Source organism: Hyla sarda, chromosome 1 (assembly GCF_029499605.1).
Source record: "Hyla sarda isolate aHylSar1 chromosome 1, aHylSar1.hap1, whole genome shotgun sequence".
Lineage (NCBI taxonomy): Eukaryota > Metazoa > Chordata > Amphibia > Anura > Hylidae > Hyla > Hyla sarda.
Window position 1 is genome coordinate 536,136,364 of NC_079189.1, and position 23,000 is coordinate 536,159,363.

A 23,000-nucleotide genomic window follows, 5' to 3' on the forward strand; every position below is an offset into this window, starting at 1 on the left:
ACGATGCTTTTGTATATCGGGGCCATCGCATAAACGGCTATCCAGCAGCCCTGAATGCTTCAACTGCCGCTGGATAGCCATTTACGGTGCCCTGTGTGCTCCGGTGATGTTCTCCTACCTCGAGGCTCTGGAGCGTCCTCTTCAAGATCTCCTCCATCGCCGGCGCTCTCCTTCGTCGTCATCATGTCACGCGCACGCCATCCCATCATCCAATAGGAGCGGCGTGCGTGCGTAGTGACGTGATGACGGCGACGGAGAGCGGGATCCCGGGAAGCAGAGACGTCCGGAGCGTCAGGGACACCACGGGGACGCGGCGACAGCAGTGCAGGGCGACATCCAGGGCAGCTGTGACGGGTCCAGAATGGCGGGGACAGGTGAGTACAGCTTCCTATACTTTACATTACACGGATCCCTCAACATACGATGGTTTCAACAAACGATGGTTCATTTGGAACAGATTACCAACGTATGTTGAGGGACCACTGTACATTTTTCTTATGAAGTATAATAGAAAGGTTCATGTTGTTCCAAGATGTACAACATAGAAAAAGTTTTGGATCTGACAGTGCCCATTTAGGGCATAGGTAACTACATTTAGAACTGGGCTGCCACAAGACATATTACTCTCAGCATGTATGATTTCTTTACTACCTGAGAAGACAAATACAATAACTGTATGATAAAAAACTATAAATTAATTATTGGCAATTAGGGCAGAGCTGGTGTACTATGTTATGCCTAGTGTAAGGCCTACGGGGCATAGCATGACACATGGGATTTCTCTTTATTGTTGAATCCTTGGCTCCCACTAGTTTTTTTTTTTTTTTTCATTCACTTCCAGGCAGTGGAAGAGAGAGGTGGATTGTGGTAAATATAAAAGCAAGTACACTAGCGATTGTTTGAGCTAGCGATTGTGTGTCTGTATACAAGAGTGTGACTTATACAAGTGAGTGTAAGTATAAAAGTTAGAGGGACTTAAAATGAAGGGACTTTAAAGTCAGGGAGCTTAAATAGAAATATTTGACTTTTTAATTTTTTGTTAATTTTTGCAATCCCCAAATCTAGTATGGCCTCCATGTTGGAAAATGCAGTCCAGTATACATCTTGCACAATGTATGCAATCCTTGAACAGCAGTTTGAGGGTGCATATTGTTGTGCGAGATGTGTGCGAATTGTTCATTTGGAAGCCCAGATTCTGGATCTAGAGGAGCAACTGGAAACACTGAGAAGCACTGACAACCTGGAGAGGAGTCTCCTGCTCACTGAGCAGGTACTCTCTGGGGTAGAAGTGGGGGAGGATAGTGGGACAGAGGTGCAGAACAGTCAGGCAGTTAGCTGGGTTGCAGTTAGAAAATGGGGTAGAGGGAAAAGTGTCAGGGAGGCTAGTCCTGAACTGGCACAGCCATTTCAGAGCTAGCAGTCCTGCAGCAGGACTCTGCCTCTGATCCCCAGGGGCTGTCTGCTGCAGTAAGGAGGGAGGGAGGAGTGTAGGGCAGGCCAGACAGGTACTGGTAGTGGGGGACTCAATTATTAGGGGGACAGACAGGGCGATCTGTCACAAAGACCAGGATCGCCAAACAGTGTGTTATTTTCCTGGTGCTCGAGTTCGGCACATTGTGGATCGGGTTGACAGGTTGCTGGGTGGGGCTGGAGAGGACCCAGCAGTCAGGGTACATATTGGCACCAATGACAAAGTAAGAGGTAGGTGGAGAGTCCTTAAAAATTATTTCAGGGACTTAGGATGCAAGCTTAAGGCAAGGACCTCCAAGATAATATTTTCTGAAAATATTACCTGTACCAGGAGCCACACCAGAGAGGCATCGGGAGATAAGGGAGGTAAACAAGTGGCTCAGAAGCTGGTGTAGGAGGGAGAGCTTTGGGTTCATGGAGAACTGGGCTGACTTTGCTGTCGGATACCGGCTCTACCGTAGGGACGGGCTACACCTCAATGGGGTGGGTGCAGCTGTGCTTGGGGAGAAGATGGCTAGAAGGGTGGAGGAGTGTTTAAATTAGGGACTGGGGGGAAGGAACCTACAACATAGAGGGGGAAGATAGTGTAGATAGAGAGGGGACTTATTAATGTACCTGGTGGAGTGGGAGGGTTAGAATAGTTAATAGAGATAGGCATCATAGGAAAACAAAACATAAACCATTGAATTGCATGTTGACTAATGCCAGAAGTCTGACCAATAATGTTGACAAACTGGAGTTGAAAATGTCTGAGGAGGATTATGACATAGTGGGTATAACAGAGACTTGGTTGTGACTGGGCAGTCAACATACAGGGTTATAGTCCATTCAGGAAGGATTAGACAAAACAGAAAGGGGGAGAAGTTTATCTTTATGTAAAGTCCAGTCTGAAGGATGCACTGCGGGAGGATATACGGGAGGGAAACGATAATGTGGAGTCACTATGTGTGGAAATATATGGAGATAAAAAAACATTCTGATAGGGGTTTGCTATAAGCCACCAAACATAATGGAAGAGGCAGAAGATCAATTACTGAGGCAAATAAACAAAGCAGCAAATCAAAATGATGTGATTATAATGGGGGACTTTAACTATCCCGATATAAAATGGGAGACTGAGACCTGTGAATCTCATAAAGGAACCAGGTTTCTGACTATAGCTAAAGACAATTATCTGTCCCAAATGGTGCAGGGCCCGACCAGAGGGGGCACCCTACTAGACTTAATATTAACCAACAGACCTGACAGAGTAACTAATGTGTAAGTAGAAGGACACCTAGGAAATAGTGATCATAATATAATACATTATAACTTGTTCTTCAATAAGGGAATCTCTCGAGGGGCCACAAAAACAATGAGCTTTAGGAAGGCAAAGTTCGATCAACTCAGATAAGACCTAAACAATATAAAATGGGATAATGTCCTCAAAAACAAGAATACTGACGCTAAATGGGAGACTTTTAAAAATATCTTAAACTCTCACTGTAAGATGTATATGCCTTATGGGAAAAAAGGGTCAGAAATAAAAGAAAAACAATATGGATGAATAAAAATGTTAAGGGGGCAATAAATGACAAAAATAAAGCGTTTAAACTACTTAAACAGGACAGCAGTGAAGAAGCATTAAAAAGCTATAGAGAAAAATATAAAATATGTAAAAAACAGATAAAATCGGCAAAAATAGAGACAGAAAGACTCATTGCCAAAGAGAGTAAAACTAATTCCAAAATGTTTGTTAACTATATAAATAGAAAAAAGGTCAAAAATTAAAGTGTAGGCCCTTTAAAAAATGATGAGGAAGAAATTATAAACGGGGGATCAGGAAAAAGCAAATACATTAAACAAATTCTTCTCCACTGTATTCACGGATGAAAATGAAATGCCAGGTGTAATACAGGGAGATAAGGTAAACTCCCCAGTACAGGTCACCGGTCTAACCCAGGAAGAAGTACAGTGCCACCTACAAAAAATCTAAATAGACAAATCACCAGTTCCAGATGGCATTCACCCCTGTTTTCTAAAGGAATTAAGTAATGTAATAGACAGACCCCTATTTTTTAATATTCAGGGACTCTATAGGGACAGGGACTGTTCCCCAGGACTGGCGCATGGCAAACGTGGTGCCAATATTTAGAAAGGGGTCAAAAAGTGACCCCGGGAATTATAGGCCTGTTAGTTTAACCTCTGTTGTATGTAAATTTTAGAGGGTTTTCTAAGGGATGTTATTTTGGAGTATCTTGATAAAAATTTATGTATGACTCCATATCAGCATGGCTTTATGAGGGATCGGTCCTGTCAAGCTAACCGGATCACCTTTTATGAAGAGGTGAGCTCCAGACTGGACCAGGGGCAATCGCTGGATGTCGTGTATCTGGATTTTTCCAAAGCATTTGATACAGCGCCACATAAAAGATTGGTGCATAAAATGAGAAGGATTGGACTTGGGGAAAATGGGTGTAAGTGGGTAAGTAACTGGCTCAGTGATAGGAAACATAGGGTGGTTATTAATGGTACTTATTCTGATTGGGTGACTGTTACTAGTGGGGTACCACAGGGGTCAGTCTTGGGTCCTATTCTATTTAATATATTCATTAATGACCTTGTAGAGGGGTTGAATAGTAAAGTAGCAATCTTTGCAGATGATACTAAACTCTGTAAAGCGGTAAACACTATAGAGGACAGTGCACTGTTACAAATGGATCTGGATAGGTTGAAGGTTCGGTCTGGGAAGTGGCAGATGAGGTTCAACACTGATAACTGTAAAGTAATACACATGGTAAAGAAAAATCCAGGCTGGGATTATGTATTAAATGGGAGAATACTTGGGACGACTGACGTGAAAAAGGACTTGGGAGACTTAGTTAACAGTAAATTTAGCTGTAGTGACCAGTGTCGGGCATCTGCTGCCAAGGCAAATAAAATCATGGGGTGCATCAATAGGGGCATAGATGCCCACGACAAGAAAATAATTCTACCACTGTACAAATCACTAGTCAGACCACACAGAATACTGTGTACAGTACTGGGCACCAGTGTACAAGAAAGATATAGTGGAGCTGGAGAGGGTTCAAAGACGGGCAACCAGAGTAATACGGGGAATGAGAGGACTACAGTACCCAGAAAGATTATCAGTATTAGGGTTATTTAGTTTAGAAAAAAGAAGGCTTAGGGGAGACCTAATAACTGTGTATAAATATATCAGGGGGCAGTACAGAGATCTCTCCCATGATCTATTTATACCCAGGACTGTATCTATAACAAGGGGGCATCCTCTATGTCTGGAGGAAGGAAGGTTTCTACACCAGCACAGACAGGGGTTCTTTGCTGTAAGAGCAGTGAGACAGTGGGATTCTCTGAATGAGGAGGTGGTCATAGTGAACACTGTAAAAGAGTTCAAAAAGGGTCTGGATGCATTTTTGGAGAATAATAACATTGCTGGTTATGTATATTAGATTTATAGGGACAGAACGTTGATCAAGGGATCTATTTTGACTGCCATATTTGGAGTTGGGAAGGATTTTTTACCTCTAGTATGAGGGTTTTTTGCCTTCCTCTGGATCAACTCAGTAGGGACTCATTGGGGATATAGGTTGAACTTGACTCTGGACTCTGGTCTTTTTTCAACCTTATGAACTATGTTACTAGTTTTGCTTTGAAGGTTCCAATGATAGAACTAGGACACCCATAATTCTAATATGTATAAATAGTCCTCACTTTTTTAATTTTCACTATAATGTGCAGAACTGGTAATGGAAGTGTATGATGCTTAAGAAGCTGAAGATTGCATTTTGTTGCCACTGCATACTGTTACCTTTGTTCAAACACTAGAAATTTCAGGACTGACTCTTATCTGAAACTCCCAAACTTCCTGAAAGTTTACTAGTGCAGCTAAGTCAGGAAATACACACAACTTTGGAATGTATAAAAGTCTTTGAATTGTAGACCGACAAGAAACACAAATTACAGTAAATCTAGACATAATAATCTTGTGATGACAATAAGAAGAATGTGTTGTATCTGAGTGTGGCAGATAATACCGTCATTCAATCAGAGATCACAGGTCAAGGTCAACACTGGAGGGCGCTGGAAAAAGTTGGTACATACTATGGATACTGAGGTTATAAAAAGGCAATCCGAGATACATGGGTACAACCAAGTGACATTAAAACAAAATAATGAGACAACACGTAATCGGCTGAGCAGTGGGAAATACACTAGTATGCCCTAGAAGCAGACACACACGCTACAGCCCTGTGTCTGCAATAAGGTTTGGACGTTGGCCACGTGCAACAGCATAACTGTGACACACGTTGATCAGATTTGTTCAGAATTGAGATTTTAGCAATTCTGATACTTTAGAATTCATTTCAGGCAAATTACTAAAAATGGCGGATGCTATTTTAGCGATCAAAAGAAGGGTTAGGGGTTAGGTTATGGTTACCCTGTCTTGGCATGAAAGTTATAGTCCTAAACGATTAGAGTGTCAACATGGCTTTTCAGGGAGATTAGGGCACTGTCTATTTGCAGTTGAATTTGACCCGATTGGACCCAAAATTTATTTTGCGAAATTTGCTCATCTCTGGTAGTCACTCTGGTAAAGCTAAGAAATTGGTTGGTAGGACTTGTAATAAATTAGGATGACTTTTTTTTATTATGGGGTATGGGCTTAAATTTAGATATATCATACCAAATGGATTTATAAAGTGCTTTGAAAAATATTTACAAATTATATAATCCATAAACAATTGTTAAGGAATTTGTTTTGTCAGGATATCTCTGTGGGTTTCAGTCTGGGCTGGTAATAAGATAACACCATTAATAGCAAGGAACATTTTCTATTCCTGGAACAGAATAAGAAAAAGTTGGAAGTAGAAACTTTATTTGATATAGCGGTTTACTTGACACATTGCCATAGATCTCCTCCTCCTGAGATAATAGCCTCTTTTCATGCTGTGTATTTTATCTAGATCCCAACATACCAACAGTCCTCCCCCTTTTGGCCTTGTGCTTCCTAAATTTTTTTATCTCATGACAGAACAGGTTATGGCCTTAACAGTGATTAAGCACATTTGATTGGGGACAGGCAGACCATAGGGCAGTACCTTATAAGCTTTTCACTATAGACTTTTGGGTCACCGATACACTGATGGCCCCAAGACTTTGACATGAGTTGATTTTCCCCAAGTCTATTGCTTGGATACACTAGGCTTGAAGACCAAAGCAACATGAGCAAGTAATATCGATCGAGATGGTCATCAAATGGATTGATGAAAGGGAATAACATGACTACACTATCAGACTAAACACAGGCTGAAAGAGGTTTCCCATTTTGGAAAGTTATCACCTACCTACAAGAAAGGGGATAACCAGCTGATTGAGGGGGGGGGGGGGTCCAACCACTAGGGCCCCTTCGATTAACTAGTTATCCTAGGTTAATGTTTTGCAAAGATGTACAACATATAATCTGACAGTGCTCATTTAAAATATGTCCACGACATAAAAAATCCACGATCTCTGGATCTTGGATCCAATGGGACCAAGTGCCAAAGAGCATTTTTTATTAAAAATGTTTTTCAAATTGTTGTCCAGAACATTTTACATAAGTGAAATGGACAGTTTGTGAGGTTTAGATCCCACGATCTTGCCCAAGTAATATGAGACAACCCAGGAATAGTCACCCCGGTAATCTATAAAGACAAAAAGACAGGAGGATGCACTCCATAGTGTAATATCTTCAAGTATAGGGCACAAACGCACAATGTGAACTGTGCTTACCAGATGATGTTGTACTCGATCCAAGTACAACAATGGATAAAGGTGACAAAGGTGAAGGTCTCTGCAGCTGCTCCAAGCTCACATAACCATGATAGATAAAATTCTCCTCCAAATAACAGCAGGATAAAATCAAGCGCTGAGACCAGGATAAAATGAGGGATGTTTAATTACCCACAATGCAGCGCGTTTCGCGGAAGTTCCGCTTCTTCAGAAGCTGAACTTCCGTGAAATGCTTTGCATTGTGGGTAATTAAACATCCCTCATTTTATCCTGGTCTCAGTGCTTGATTTTATCCTGCTGTTATTTGGAGGACATTTTTTTTATCTATCACGGTAATCTATAAAACCGCATTAGCAAATCTAAATTACAACTTTGCAGACTTCTCAACATGACTATTCTTAGCCGATTTTCCTACATTTGCATCATTTGCAGCAGCTCCATATTTAAGTATGAAAAAATGTAATGGAAACCAAACACCACCGATCTGTGCTGCAGAGAAAATTCTCCAAAGGGAAATAATGACTTGCCGTAAAGGCCTCTTGTTAACCTATTAAAGGCCACAGAACCCAGGTTATTCTTAGTTTCTTTAACTGCAAGTCTCAAGTTGCTCTCTCTCCGATCAATCATGATTTCAACTGTCGGAGTCAATCCCATCAGCTTCTAACATTTTGGTCAACCATGTCCTATTGTTAACCCCTTCAGATCTGAAAAATGATTTTGAATTGACTCCATTGTATCAGTGTTTTATAGGAAAGCTAAAAGGTTTCCAGTGAATACATTATATTAGTCAGTAGACTACAGCCCAGTGCTATAGGCTGTAACACTCCAGTTGTAAAACTACAACTCCCAGTCGGAACAGAGCATGGGCCCTGGTCCCAAAATCAACGCAATTCAATAAACTTCATGGCACCCCTACATGAGCAATTGTTGCCCAGTTAACCTTGAATACAGGTGAAGTTCCTGTATTGCATCTGTATTTGTCTACACTACTATACATACCAATGGGCCATCTACTAAGCAGGAAATTGATCTATACTTTGAAAAACTGATGCAATACTGATGAAATACTGATGCAATCTGGATTCATTCATATTTCACTTACTCTCTTTAGACTTAAAAGGGCACTTAGTATAAGCAAAACAGAAGAAAGTATCACATGCTGCATTTTTAAAATACACGCCTATTTAATATGCCCATGTGAAAAGCCCCATAGATTGGCATTATGTCAATATTACATATACGGATATAATACAAAGGTTAAATACACTTGTGTGACAGCGGCCAGAGTCAAACATTAAAGTAACATAGTGAGGCTATGTTAACACTGCAGAATTTTTGCTTGGAATTCTGCATGAAAATTCTGCAATAAATTCCACAGAAATGAATTACCCATTCACTTCAATGGAGTTCCTGCAGCGAAAATTCTGCTGTGTGAATGGGACAGTGGAATCCCCTTGAAGTGTATAGGCTTTAAATTCATGCAGTATTTTTATGCGGAATTCCATGCAGAAATTCTAGCATGTGAACATAGCCTGAGAGTTAAAGGAGTTATCCACCATACGGTGATTTTAGTACATACCTGGCAGACAGTAATGGACATGCTTAGGAAGGATCTGCGCTTGTCTTGGGGCTAAATGGCTATGCTGTGAGATTACCATAACACTGTGGCTAGCTTTTTGCGAACTGGTATTTCATGTTTGACTTTTCTTTTTTTGACTACAAATCCCACAATTCCATCTTCCTCCCACACATCAGCCACCCCACCCATTGAAACATAAATGAGCTGCATCCATTCAAAGACCTGTGGTTTTCAATCAGGGTGCCTACAGCTTTTGCAGATTTATCTCTCTCCCACCAAGTGATTGCTCCACCCACTGAAGCAGACAGGCTCACTGTCATCAGCTGACTAGTGAGTCAGGTCTCGGCCGCATTGCAACCTGGGAAAAATCTGAGACAACAGTCATTTTGTATGCTGTTAAAAATAAATAGAGGGGTGAAAATCACAGAATAATTGTGAGAAAACCGTCACACACAGGTACAGACACTATATTATGAGCAACACTAACTTTACAGCCCCCGTAGCATAGTCAAATAAAAAAAAATCCTGGAATACCCCTTTAACACACCTAGATAACTGGGTATTTTAGACACACTCCCGATATCTCTCTCCCTTCTTCCAATGGGTATTCCTATGACAATGTTGTAGATTTGCAATATCTGGAGGTCAATAGTTTGGAGACTACTGATCTACAGCTTTTGATCATCTGCATTATCTGGCATTACAAGAGGTGAAGCTAGTCTTTCACTCACTAAGGTCATGCATAGGGTTTTGTGACATTTATAAATCTTGCTGTTTCCATTATACACATTTTGTTCTTTGCTAAAGCAGTAAACATCCGAAATAATGATTTCCTCCCACAATTAGCTACTTAAGCCGATGCACTGATGATCGGACACTTAGCCATAATATGTACAGTACTGCCATTATATTTCCTCAAAATGACCTTATTACAAAGTACACAACATAAATGACAGGATCTATAGGTAAACAGCTGGCTCCGTGCCTAAAAGGCTGTAATTGGTCCTGGTTTTATCAGTTTCCAGACAGAACATCGCTCCTTCTTCTGGAAAATGTGCTGAGGATTTGCGTTTCCATCCACTTTTAATGTAAAGGTGCAGACAATGTAACTATACTCAGTCTTTACAGTGAGACGGGAGTTAATGGTTTAACCTAATGAGCTAATGGAAAATACAAGAACATTGAACATCTACATACAGTATATCTACTCCGTTCTCTTGCCTCTTGGGTAGTAACATGTTTTTTTTCATTCAGATCCAATGCTGCCTTCACAATTTTGGAGGTTTTGGGATGTAGAACCTTATAGTTCCCTGAAGCCATCTATTTGGATTTTATTCCTACAAAGCATGCTGCATTATGGGCATGATAAACATCTGAGGAGCCCCTGACCAAACAAGTGGGAGACTATGTTTTGTGTGAAAAAAATAAAATAAAAATAACACTGCCATAATACAACACTGTTGACAGCAACATACATAATATCAATTTATTGTGCCCACATAGTGCACCTATAAATAAGAGTGCCATACAGTGCTGTACAGTGACACAACAGCAGTGCTAGTTATTGCTCAGATAATAACACTATACAACGCTCCACGCACCGGATGCCTGGGGTGAGGTAGCCAAGATCACGGGGGTCCCCAGCGGCGGGACCCCCACAATCAGACATCTTCTCCCCTATCCTTTGGATAGAGGATAAGATGTCTAGGGGCGGAGTACCCCTTTTACTTTTGCTAAAGTTTGGATGCATTGCAGAAAATGCAGACAATTTTAGGAGCACAGAGCATGGCCACATGTCTAGCCCTTAAAGGGAACCTGTCAGCAGATTTTACAATGTAAAATGAGCGGCAATGCATTATACATGGTAAAATTATTTTCCTCACCATCCCTGGTAAAACATTTCTGTTGGTGAGGATGTGAAGTTAGAAAGGGTCTCCCGCCAGCCCCATAAGTAGTCCCCTGGGCGGCGGACTATACTTAGTCCCGTCTTTTCTAGCAGTAATCACGCCCCTCAACATGACTGACAACCCAGGCACGGCCCACGGCATTGTCATCAGTGACGAGAGCTGTCAATCACACTGCGGGGAGTGTGATTACAGCGCAGCAGACAGGACCAAGTGTGTATAGCTCCCAGAGGGGCCGGCGGGGCACACTTGCCAACTTCATATCCTTACTATGCCTGCGGGCAGGAATGTCTCCCCGGGATGGTGATAAAGAAGATTTTACCATATATAACACCTTGCCACGCGTTATATATTGTGAAATCTGATGACAGGTTCCTATAACCAATCACTGCCCTGCTCCTACCCGTTGCCTGGATTAGGAGAAGGAACTTTTCCTCTAGTCAGTGTAATGTGGTTCTGGCCTTGGTCAGAGGAGCACATGGAGGGAGATTTATTAAAACCTGTCTGAGATAAAGTTGCTGAGTTGCCCATAGCAACCAATCAGATCGCTTCTTTCATTTTTGAAAAGTCCTCTGAAAAATGAAAGAAACAATCTGATTGGTTGCTATGGGCAACTCAGCAACTTTTCCTCTGGACAGATTTTGATAAATCCCCCCCCCCCCATGATGCTCAGCAGTTCCTGTTACCTCATGAGTAGTCTGCCACGTGGTGAGTCCCAAGTGTAGGTAGTAGCTACAAGCGCACCTCTATAGTTAGGTCACCATTTTCCAGTCCCATCTAAGTCTGTCTTACCTATCAAAAAGAAAAGAACTTCCTCTTGTACGAAGTTCTGATTGTCAAGTAAAATCCAGAGTTGTTTTATCCGAACCCTAGCTGTCAGAAGTCTTTCCTAATCTTTGAGTAGGAGGAAAAGTTTATTTGACAAAGGGTATTGGGCAAGATTCATCAAAGAATGTCTACAGTAGAGCTATTTTCCCATTTTTATTTGGGTGGTGAGCTTGACTAGCGTGCATCTTATTTATTAAGAAGGTGTAGCAGGATGATGAATTTTGCGCAGCTCTGCTGTGGTGGGAAAAGCTCTACCACATACACTTTTTCTAGACACTTGTGAGGGACGGAAGTAGACACTTTCCTGGGTCCTGAATTTGGCAGGTTAGGTGTTTTTAATTACTTTCACAGAGCTGCCGGGACATTTTTACTTGCATTTTAGACACTATAGACACGGTTACTAAAGAGTTAAAGCCGAGCATCACCGTAATCGGTGATGTCTGGCATTAGAGATGGGTTCTGGTGGCAGATAGGCACCAGGACCACAAAGCTATGACCCACACTCAGCTCCTGAGCACGTGTCATAGAAGGGGAGTGGGACGCTGTCGTCCACAAGAGGTTAAAGGTTGAATAGCGGAAGGTAGAAGTGATTCTCACGCCTACTGGTAGGTTGTGTACTTTTGCGCCTAAAAAAGTACCTTGCTGCTTGCGCCTGAACTGCGCCAAAACATAGACAAAACAAAATTGCTCTAAAAGCAATGATAAATCTCCCCCATTGTGAGTACACTCATGGGCCAAGGGTTACACCCCTCTGTGCCACGTGACATAACTAGGACTACTACTCCCATTATCCACTCACCATTATACAGGGTCTCCTGGGGTACCACAAAAGCAGTGCCTGTTAAATATCCATGTATATTTCAGCACCGCCATTGCCAGGCTCTTTCTGAATGTTTATTACCAATAGCCTGTGTGCTTTAGATAAGAGGTGTCATATCAGAAGGTACATTAGTTAATCTTTAGCACCATAGAAATGTGTATTGTTACGCCATAATAAAGTATGAATAGTAGAAGATTTTTGTGGAACAGGTGGTTAAAGGTAATATGCAAACAATGAATCACAGTGACTTGCATCACTGTCATTTCTAACCACATCTGAGAACTATTTCCAGGATACATATACATAGCCTGATCAGGTTACACCGTATGTGACATGAGTGACATAGACCTGCACACCTGTCATACATGACCCAACCCCTAGAGAACACCATAATACAAGACTACTATTCTCAATCCTTCCCAGGTTAGTGTTCATCTTCCAACCCCCATCTTATTCAACTACTGGGGGTTTACTGTGCTTACTTTCAAGTAGGGTTGCCACCTGGCCAGTATTTTACCGGCAATGGCCGGTATTTATCTAACCAATCCTCCAACTCCCGGAATGCTGCACCAGAACCTATATCAGTGTTTCTTAACCAGAGCGCCTCCAGCTGTTGCAAAACTACAACTCCCAGGTTAGTGTTCATCTTCCAACCCCCATCTTATTCAACTACTGGGGGTTTACTGTGCTTACTTTCAAGTAGGGTTGCCACCTGGCCAGTATTTTACCGGCAATGGCCGGTATTTATCCAACCAGTCCTCCAACTCCCGGAATGTTGCACCAGAACCTATATCAGTGTTTCTTAACCAGAGCGCCTCCCGCTGTTGCAAACCAACAACTCCCAGCATGCCCGGACAGCCGTTGGCTGTCCGGGCATGCTGGGAGTTGTAGTTTTGCAACAGCTGGAGGCACCCTGGGTTGGGAAACACTGACCTATTCTTTATACTACTATATAGTCCAACATAGTCCTGGGGGTTGTAGCTTTCATTTGGGGCAGCTGCTGAGCCGCAGGCTGTATCAGGGCATGCTGGGAGTTGTAGTTAGTAACTAACTGCCACTCTTTAATTTAATAAAAAAAAAAAAAAAGCGATCAAAAAGTCACATCAATATGATAACGTTAAAAAACTACAGATCGGGGTGTAAAACAGCCCCGTATAGGGAGAAATAAAAAAGTAAAAAGAAATAAAAAATAAGCATGGCCCGTATCTTTTTGCAAGACAGGTGGTAACCCAACATTCAAGTAGTCATACAGTTCTTTCTGCTTGTCAAGGACTCATGGAACATTTATATATATATATATATATATATATATATATATATATATATATATATAGATGTAGAAATTGACCAGTGAATGCTCAGAACATTAACACATTTTATTGGAACAGGACCCTGCGTAAGTGGAGAAAAATATAGTTTATATAATTGTATAGCCCTGTGTACCCTGATTCCAACATTGTTATTACTTTTTTGCTACAAGCACCCATTGCCGATATATATATAGAGGGGTTTAGTATTTGGTTGACTATATGTACTTTTCACTTAAATGGGTACTCTCATTAAAACTAAAACTTGCACTCATCATGGTAAAAAAAAAAAGTTTTCTATGTTTTATTTGTGTTTAAAAAAGCTGCCACTAGGTGTCTCCCTACTTGTCCAGAGCACATTTCCCCCTATCTCTTGCACAGACTTTGGACTCCTGCTGGCCTTGCAGAAATCCAAAATCAGGAAATGCAGTCTGGAGTGCTGAGGGGGTGTGTGTGCAGCCTTAGCCAATCATAGCTCATCTCACACACTGGACTGCTCTGGACTGTGTGTAGCAGAGTGAGGGAGGAAGTTCTCCCCTGTATGGCTTCAGATGATGTCACGCCTGCTGGGGAACGCCCCTCCCCATTCTGTGGAGATGACTGAGACTGAGCAGGAAATACAGAGCAATATCAAGGTAGAAAAGAAAAGAATAAAAATAATGGCTTTATCATGATGGGGCCAGTGAACTGGGAGGATTATAAAATTTAACAAGATCATGACAGGGAACCTTATTGAAAAATAAGGGGTGAACATGAGATTCATGGGTGCGGTTAAGAAGCTAAGGGGATGTGAATAATGTTCAGGGGGTGTACGATTATAAAGCTCCTAATCACACCCGCCGAGTCTGCCATTCACGCTCAATTTTGCAAAAAAAAACGAAATCATAGAAAATAAATGGAGTGCATGGAGTGCATTTGTAGTGTGCACCAATTCTGTCCCTGTTCTTAGGGCCTCAGCAGTCCAACTCCCACCGATCACCTAGTTATCTCCTCTCTACAGGATAGGAAATAACTTTTTTATATGGGAATACCCCTATAAACTTATTAGCTGATCAGTGCAGGATAACGTTTCATAGTATAGGATGGCTGAGAACACATTATATACATATTATAGAAATAAAGGATTCTTACCCTACATGCAGTCTGATAATGCTGTCTGGTAAAGTTTGGACAAAGGTGGCTTCACTGCCCTGAAAAATAAAAAACACAATTTGAGCATGATATAATTTTCATAACAACAAAAACAACATCTTTAATGCCATTCCATTATGAGGAAAGATTACTGTATGTTCAGCCTACCACAGATTCAGCTTATACTGTAGGCACCTTTATGCTATAAACAATTTAGAATTTTTTTTTTTTTTATATTGCTTTGTCCTTTCTACAGTCCATAAACATTTTAACCGGGACAAAACAAAGAGACAGAGCCAGAGTGAGAAGATGTATGAAGGACGCAGAGACAACAGAAAAGTAATGAAAGGAAAGAAGCCAAAAAGAGAAAAAGAAAGTGATCAGGGAGGGAGGCAGGAGGCAAGAGAAAGGCTCCATAGGCTGAAAGCAAACTGCAGGGATAATGAGGCTGAGAAAGTAACCTGAGGAGATCACCAACTAGGTGACGGCTACTAGGCCACAGCGCCTCCTCAGCAGTGACGTCAACTCCTGTAAAATACTGGACACGTCAATGTGATCCATCGGACCTGGTGGTGTCAGTTGTGCTCTGATTCATTCATGGTCTGTTTGGCGCAAGAAAATAAATAAAAAGAAGAACGAATGGGCCGTGAACAGATCAGAGCATCAACGGCAGTGTGAACCTAGCCTTATCTCATTTATCCTATAAAAATAACTATCTGGGGCTTGGCTTTTTAAAACATTAAACCTAGAACACAGGTGTCAATCTTCTACTGATCTGTTTCGTTTTGGGCTTGTAATCGACTTAAGTGGCAGGGCACCAGTAAGGCTATGTTCACGTGACATCACTGCAGGGCACGGGCATCATATATGCCGGTGCTAGGACTGCACAGGAATGCGCCATTTCATAGACAGCTAGGCATTCCATTCTGTCTCCACACAAAGAATGAACGTGTTCATCTAAATTTCCCTGCCGGAAACATCTGGCACAAATTCTGCCGTGTGCACAGAGCAGCAGAATGCTGTTGAATTCAATGGGACTCTGCTGAAGCGGAATCTCTGTGCCGAATTCCAATGTGGAATAAGGCATGGAAATTCCGACGTGTGAACATGGGCTAAAAGTGGGGGCTTAACATTTTCCTGGGCAGAAGGGGGGAGGCTCCTGCTTCAGATAGTTGTCTTACTGCCAAACACTGGACAATGAGGAGGAGAAACACGGCTGAGCTCCCAAGATACCCACAGATTTATTTATATATTCCTCAGTTTTATTTTAATATGAGACAAGACTGGATCAAAGGAGAAAAGGAGGCTAAAGGAGAAAGAGCTTGATGATTTTTGTGCACTTTCCGTATTTATTCTTCTTTTAGACATAGTATTATGGCATATACATTTTATGGCCTCCTGAAAGTTGTCCCTCAGACAGACTATGGTTTGATCTGATATCTTGGAGAAGGAGTGGGAGGCAAAGCGAATAAAGCTTCGGACGAATTTTACATTGTTAACCTATTTTTTTTTTATAAGGATTATATTTATTTATTTTTATTTTTATTTTGCACCTTACTACATGTCCTAAAGTATCAGAATTTTCTTTTGATCCAGGCAAACTAGGGCTCCTAAGTTACACCATATTTATAAACATGTACACTGTATTTCTACACATGTAAAGACGCTTATTACACAATAAACGCACTTATTATGTTAACATGTATGTGCGCCAAAGCCATTCATTATATTTAATAAGGGCAAATACATAGTAAAACAGATCATATAAAAGAAGGTTTAACACTGACATTTTGATATTTCATTACACGAAGCACCTGAAAGTGAACAGCTGCCAGGACATCATCAACAATGCGATGTGTGTATAGAGCGGGGGGGGGGGGGGGGAGGGGTTTTTTACATTCTCACTTCCATTTCTCAGCCTACGAGCAGTGTGAACTCTACATCAGTGGTCTACAAACTGTACACATCCAGATGTTGCAAAACTACAACTCCCAGCAGCTCTATATATTTGACTTGAAAACTCCAGGAATAGGAAAGATTGCAATGTTCTCTTTATCAAGTAAGTACATGAAAGCCTGGGTGAAGACTTGAGGCTATTGTCTATTCTGGAATGCTGACAGCTGACTGTGGTGGAGATTATACATAACAGGGGCAAAAGAAAAATCCTATACAGGTCACAATGAAATATAATGTATGTAGGGAAAGATGTTACTTAATGGGAGCCCCCCCCCCCCCCCCCCCCCCCCCGACCTCTCAAAAAAATAAAATAAAATAAAATCACAAGTTATAAACCATTTAGCTAAATGGCAAAGCGCTTCACTCCAAGGCTGGTGGCATTTCGTCCAATATAATTACTCTTTAGAATAAAGCAGTGAATAAGCCGGTTTTGATTGACAGCCAGGAAGGCAGCCCCATGCACCCTATGATTGGCAGCCCCATGCGCTGTCTCGCTTTAAAGGGGTACTCCAGTGGAAAACTATTCTTTTCAAATTAGCTAGTGCCAGAAAGTTGAAAGGGTTTGAAAATTACTTCTATTTAAAAATCTATTGAAAATGTTGGTGTTATTTAAGTCCTGCCCCTAGCCTGCCCTTTCCCTGAGGCCATGCCCAGTTTAAAAAGAAAAAAAAACTGGCACACATGATGTAAACAAGGCAAAGATTTTTCGAAAATATGTGCTGCGCCACTTTTTTCAACCGAGGCAAATTCAGTTTTGAAACTACAAAATATGTTTGGTAAAAAATGCGTCTCGTTTTATACTGTGTGAACATAACCTTCACCTTTCTTTATTACTTACTTTTTACTAGTACTTACTTTTATTACTATTACTTATCATGGTCCTATATTATAGTCCGGAGCTGCAAACAGAATTCTGAAGTTGCTACCGGAAATGGAAGAAAAACGTAACAGACAGAGCCTAGCTGTGCTCTTAGACCAGGGCTACAATAAAGTCCACAAGATCGCATACAGCTAAATACAGTTGTCACTCAATAGTTCCAAAGCCTTGATGCCATATACCACAGGACACCTTCAATGGTCTTGTGAACAGCTTTGACAGGTTAGAGCTGATTTGATGGCATGAAAAAGCTTACTTAATATTAGGCGGTTGGATTTCATGTCATAACTGATCGGTGTATGTTGACAAACATAAAGGTTTGTGTATATAAATATCTACAGATATTAAGACAAACAACCAAACTTGTCTCTACACCCCTGAAGACGTGGCTGGTGCCATGAAACATGTAGGGGAGGCATATAGTTTAATCATTTTATAGTAGCAGTGGCCCACATCTTGCAGCGTTCTGCAGGTGCTGTTTTTTTTCCTTCTGTTGACACTCAGAGAGAGCAATATGTAAATTACAGTAGAAAGGAAGCTGGAGTTTTAATCATATTCTTTCTAAAACATAGTTTTATTTAATAATAAAAGGGAAATTTTATACATACTTGTTGTAGGGAGGTTGCTTAAAAATCCCATGATCCGGAGGTATACCCTTTGTATTAAAAACCATCAGATCACAACTCTTTGACCTGCTGAAATCTAACTCGCTGCCATATACAGTGCTCCAGTAATTTTCTTTGCATGCGTCCTCCCCCATCAGTCACAAATTTACATGTAACCAGAAATCATATACAGGGGTCCCTCAAATTACAATATAAATTGGTTCCAGGACGAGCATTGTATGCTGAAACCATTGTATTTTGGCTCCATAACTCTTTGAAAACCTGGCCATTGGTTCTGAAGCCCCAAAATGCCATCCAAACGTAAGAAACAGTGAGGAGTAAAGAAAAATAAGTAGATGACTAATATAGATGTAACACTCATCTTTCCGAAGACAGGAACTCCGGTAGATGTGGATACGCTGGACCTGCGTGGCAGATGACTCGGACCGTACCAGGGAGTGGAGTCTAAGGTGCCACTGGTTTTCACCAGAGCCCCCCGCATAGCGGGATGGACTTGCTGAGACAGGTGGCACCCAGGTCGCTACCCCGGCATGGCTCAACCACACAGGTGGCTGAGGAGATGTGAGGCACAGGAGGGATAAGGCAGCTCGTAGTCTGGATAGCAGAAGGTCATGGGTGCATAGTCAGGACGTAGCAGGAGGTCAATAGGCAGGCGGCAGAGAAGCAAGCTCGGGTCACAAAGCAAAGGATCAGACACACGGCAAGGCAGAAACAGGAATGCTTTTTCTCAGGCTCTAGGCAACAAAGATCTGGCAGGGGAGTGAGGAGGGTGGAGGAATATATAAATGAGCCACAGGTGAAACACACTAATGAGCACACTGGCCCTTTAAATCTTAAAGCTCCGGAGCAGTGAGGCAGAGGCTGGGGCAGGAGAAGCACCAGATGAGTCAAGGACTGGGGATCGCATGCGGGGGAATCCCACTATGTGAGTCCCAGCCCCGCCGGCAGCAGCAGGTAACGGGACCATGCGCTCATGGCCAGCGCGTGCAGCCGTAGCGCATAACGTAACAATACATATAGCACATATATATTATACATATAAAAGTAAGAAGGAGCTGCTGGAAGCTTTAAATCTATATGGAGGACAGGAGCTTCTTCAGGGTCCTGTACTGTACAAAGTGTCCTAAAAAAGTAAAATGGAGCCACCATCAACTTGTGTCTAAAGGAGCAGCTAATCCTGGCACAACTAAAGAGTAGTCCAGAGCATGTAGTACCTCCCTGTACTGTAGGGTGGCACTACCAGACAGCCAATTAGTGCATGCACTTCAGTAATACAGGGGTTTTACCAGTGAAATTCCCATTCTGATTGGTCGGTTCTTCCCGCCATTGACACGTTTACAGATCTGGACTGTCTGTAACATTGTATGTTGAGGCTGGTTTCACGTTACAATGGTCCAGAAAAGACCATTGTATGATGAAACTATTGTATGTTGAGACCATTGTAAGTTGAGGGACTGCTTCATAACTCGCACATAAGGCGATCTTGTATTCTACATTCACTATTCCTTTAAAGTGATGTAGAAAATGTAAAGAAAATATTTTATGCAGATGGCTGCTTATTTTCATCTGAATAAGATGTGCTCTGGAATCTAAGATATGTACATATTTCATTCGCTATTTTGCAAAGCTAGAAGCATTTATACACCATGAACTGAAATTCATCTATTCTGAAGTTGCAGTAATGTCTGCACGCTCAAGTAAAATGCATACCTATAAAATATAGTGATAATCTACAGAACAGACAAATGTATGAGACAGGTCTTAAAGTAAACAGATGTTCCTTACAGCAAAAGAAACACAAAAACATGCAAAGTAAAATGATAACAGATGATGGTTAGATATTACTCCACCACAAGTCAAGCCTGAAATGTTATCAGGGGATTCTCCAAACTTGACTCATGAAGGACCCTGGGATCCAAACATTGTGTCCGGTATTGCAGCTCAGCTCTGGTAAAAAGAATATGGCTGGGCTGCAATACCATGAACAACCTGTAGGCAGGATGGAGCTGTATTTTTTTTTTTTTTTTTTTTAAAGAAGGCAATTATATTTTTCTAATTCTACATAATCTCCTCTGATCCAAGGGATTTCACAGCTGATTATACTGGCTTTTCCATTTAAGACCACAATGCTGGTCATACACATATATGACCAACACTTTCCCTCCCAACTCCAGTATAAACATGTACACCGAATACATTTGACTATACATGTTTATTTAAATAGGAAGTGGAGAATTAGCCAGTGTGATGTTGTCAGCAGATCCTCATATCCCCAATTGTTTACCAATACCACCACAATATAGGGCTTGTATAACTTAGTCCAAAGGGGTATGGGCATGATGTCTGCAGATTGTACTGTACTGTATATATCATCTGCTCAGCTCCTCCTGCTCTATAACATGATACCTGCAGATTGTACTGTATTGTGTATATCATCTGCTCAGCTCCTCCTGCTCTATAACATGATACCTGCAGATTGTACTGTATTGTGTATATCATCTGCTCAGCTCCTCCTGCTCTATAACATAATACCTGCAGATTGTACTGTATTATATATATCATCTGCTCAGCTCCTCCTGCTCTATAACATGATGTCTGCAGAGTGTACTGTATTGTATATAGCATCTGCTCAGCTCCTCCTGCTCTATAACATGATACCTGCAGATTGTACTGTATTGTATATATCATCTGCTCCCCTCCTCCTGCTCTATAACATGATGTCTACAGATTGTACTGTATTGTATATATCATCTGCTCAGCTCCTCCTGCTCTATAACATGATACCTGCAGATTGTACTTTATTGTATTTATCATCTGCTCAGCTCCTCCTGCTCTATAACATGATGCCTGCAGATTGTACTGTATTGTATAACATCATCTGCTCAGCTCCTCCTGCTCTATAACATGATATCTGCAGATTGTACTGTATTGTATATTTCATCTGCTCAGCTCCTCCTGCTCTATAACATGATGTCTCCAGATTGTACTGTACTGTATATATCATCTGCTCAGCTCATCCTGCTCTATAACATGATGTCTGCAGATTGTACTGTACTGTATATATCATCTGCTCAGCTCCTCCTGCTCTATAAGATGATGTCTGCAGATTGTACTGTATTATATATATTTATCATCTGCTCAGCTCCTCCTGCTCTATAACATGATACCTGCAGATTGTACTGTATTGTGTATATCATCTGCTCAGCTCCTCCTGCTCTATAACATGATGTCTGCAGATTGTACTGTATTATATATATATATCATCTGCTCAGCTCCTCCTGCTCTATAACATGATACCTGCAGACTGTACTGTATTGTGTATATCATCTGCTCAGCTCCTCCTGCTCTATAATATGATGTCTGCAGATTGTACTGTACTGTATATATCATTTGCTCAGCTCCTCCTGCTCTATAACATGATGTCTGCAGATTGTACTGTATTATATATATATCATCTGCTCAGCTCCTCCTGCTCTATAACATGATACCTGCAGATTGTACTGTATTGTGTATATCATCTGCTCAGCTCCTCCTGCTCTATAACATGATGTCTGCAGATTGTACTGTATTATATATATATCATCTGCTCAGCTCCTCCTGCTCTATAACATGATACCTGCAGATTGTACTGTATTGTGTATATCATCTGCTCAGCTCCTCCTGCTCTATAATATGATGTCTGCAGATTGTACTGTACTGTATATATCATTTGCTCAGCTCCTCCTGCTCTATAACATGATGTCTGCAGATTGTACTGTATTATATATATCATCTGCTCAGCTCCTCCTGCTCTATAACATGATGCCTGCAGATTGTACTGTATTGTATAACATCATCTGCTCAGCTCCTCCTGCTCTATAACATGATACCTGCAGATTGTACTGTATTGTATATATCATCTGTTCAGCTCATGGGTATAAAATAGGGGACCCTTCTTACAAACAAGGATTGTCCAAAAAGTTGCACTGAAAATTCAGTACACTGTAGCAGATGCACCTTTAACAGGAGCCTCTCAGTTGTAGGCAATGAGGACAGAATTATTACATATGGCTAGTAAATAGCTAATTTTTATATATCTACATATAACTGTAGATATACATAGATAACAGCAATTACATGAACGGTAAAATAGAAGCCCATACTGACAAACCATACAGAAGAAATTTAATGGCTGTATTTACAAGGGTCACGGAAGGACCTGCCAATAAATCATTATAATGGACGGTGATGCAGAAAATCGGATCACTAACATATCTATATATCATTCTCAATGTGTATTTTATTACAGGTTTATTACCCACAAGTGCTGATGCATCCAGTTATATGAGTTATAGGATAATACTGAATATCACAATCATGTTAGAGGTCTTGAAGTAGCTCTTATACTTAAATATATAAATTAATGTTAACCATTGTACACAAGTGTGGTCTTATAAAGCTATCAAAACTGCATTAAATGGATACTCCAGATTTTTTTTTTAAATCAACTGGTGCCAGAAAGTTAAACAGATTTGTAAATTACTTTTATAAAAAAATCTTAATCCTTGAAGCACTTATCAGCTGCTGTATACTACAGAGGAAGGTGTATAGTTCTTTTCTGTGTGACCACAGTGCTCTCTGCTGACACCTCTCTCTATATTAGGAACTGTCCAAAGCAGGAGCAAATACCCATAGCAAACCTCTCTTGCTGCGGACAGTTCCTGACATGGACAGAGGTGTCAGCAGAG

At 41.1% G+C, this 23,000-nt stretch overlaps 1 protein-coding gene across 4 annotated transcripts in view; it reads right to left on the bottom strand.

Annotated features, from left to right (window-relative positions):
• GHR (growth hormone receptor) overlaps positions 1-23,000 on the bottom strand; it is a 397,172-nt gene that overhangs the window by 182,639 nt on the left and 191,533 nt on the right. For 3 of the 4 annotated variants that reach the window (XM_056540822.1, XM_056540815.1, XM_056540805.1), the window contains one exon: positions 14,815-14,873. The gene's annotated coding sequence lies outside the window, so the exon portion shown is untranslated. Of the gene's footprint in view, positions 1-11,131; positions 11,205-14,814; positions 14,874-23,000 lie in introns of those variants that run through there. The other variant, XM_056540836.1, reaches the window with a different exon arrangement.